The sequence below is a fragment of the Propithecus coquereli genome, unplaced genomic scaffold (assembly GCF_000956105.1).
Source record: "Propithecus coquereli isolate 6110/MARCELLA unplaced genomic scaffold, Pcoq_1.0 Scaffold46, whole genome shotgun sequence".
Lineage (NCBI taxonomy): Eukaryota > Metazoa > Chordata > Mammalia > Primates > Indriidae > Propithecus > Propithecus coquereli.
Window position 1 is genome coordinate 7,111,105 of NW_012150396.1, and position 1,452 is coordinate 7,112,556.

The following is a 1,452-nucleotide window of genomic DNA, read 5'->3' on the forward strand; positions in this document are numbered from 1 at the left end:
GTTTTCGGTCTCGGCGAATGGCATCTCTTTTCCTTCCCTTTTCATCCTCAGATTCTTAAGTCAGAAACTGAGGGGTCATTCTTGATCATTTATTGCTTTTCCTCATCCAGTTAATTATGAAATAGAGTCTATATTGTATTTTTTTTTTTTCGAGACAGTGTCTCACTTTGTCGCCCGGGCTAGAGTGCCGTGGCGTCAGCCTAGCCCACAGCAACCTCAGACTCCTGGGCTCAAGTGATCCTCCTGCCTCAGCCTCCCGAGTAGCTGGGACTACAGGCACGCGCCACTACGCCTGGCTAATTTTTTTCTATTTTTAGTAGAGACGAGGTCTTGCTCTTGCTCAGGCTGGTCTTGAACTCCTGAGCCCAAGCGATCCTCCTGCCTCAGCCTCCCAGCGTGCTGGGATGACAGGTGTGAGCCACTGTGCCCGGCCTAGGTTCTATGTTCTGAATGGCCTTTACATCTGTCTGTTTCTTTCCATTCTTGTTGCTAGCTTTGTCCAGTCCACTCTCAAGTCTCACTTGAATTACTCCTGCTACTAACCAGTTTCCCTGCTGAGTCTCATTTTCTCTCCATTGCTCATTCCAAGCTCTCTTCCTGTTTAGTAAAACACTAGACTTCTTAGCACCTGGCCCTTGCCTTTTTCTGGCTTCCTTTCTTGCCGGTGCTTGTACACTACCCTCCACTGTACTAATCTTTCACTTCCTGTAGCGCATCTGCTGCTGCTCACGCCCAGGCCTTTGTATGTGCCAGTCCTTCTGTATAGAAGGGAACATTCTTCACTTCATTTCACTTCCCTCATCTTTTTACTTCTTTCCCCCTACTTGTCTTCAGAGCTCAGCTAAAACACCATTTCCTTTGGGAGGTTTTGCTTGACCCTCCATAGACTAAAGTAGTTGCTCTGTTACGTGCTCCTGTCACACTAACTACGCCTTGTTGTCTGTCTGTCTTCCCTGTGAAATGACAGTAAGCACTGTAAGGACAGGACGCACCGTGGTGTCTGTTACCAGTGTTCAGTGCCTGGCATGTAGCGTGTGTGTAATTTAAGGAATACTAAATCGGATCACTATTTGAGCTGTATTCTTCTAGTTTAGATTAAATCAGTTATCTGGAAACTCACATTAGCACTTTCAGATTTCTGAAACATTATCAGTAAATAATTACCTCTGACTCATTGTCAGTTTATTTATTTACCATATTGTTTTGTTGTCTTCTTTTGTCTTCTCTTCTTCCTCATTTTCCTCTTTTATTCTTCCTTTTTCCTTCTCTTCATCCTCCTCTTAGTCCTTTGCTTTTTCTCTGTCTGTTCTTCTACCTTCTTCTCTTTTTCTTCCTTCTAGTTTTCTTTTCCCCACCCTCTCCCTCCCTCTCACTCCTTTCCTGCAGGACAGGTATTCCAATTTCAACTCCTATTTCTAGTTTTACACACAAATAGGGTAGAATGTGGGTCTC

The 1,452-nt window shown here is 44.5% G+C and overlaps 1 protein-coding gene across 1 annotated transcript in view; it reads left to right on the plus strand.

Moving 5' to 3' along the window:
• Positions 1–1,452, plus strand: part of PPA2 (pyrophosphatase (inorganic) 2) — a 92,876-nt gene that overhangs the window by 31,123 nt on the left and 60,301 nt on the right. The gene's annotated exons all lie outside the window — the stretch shown is intronic.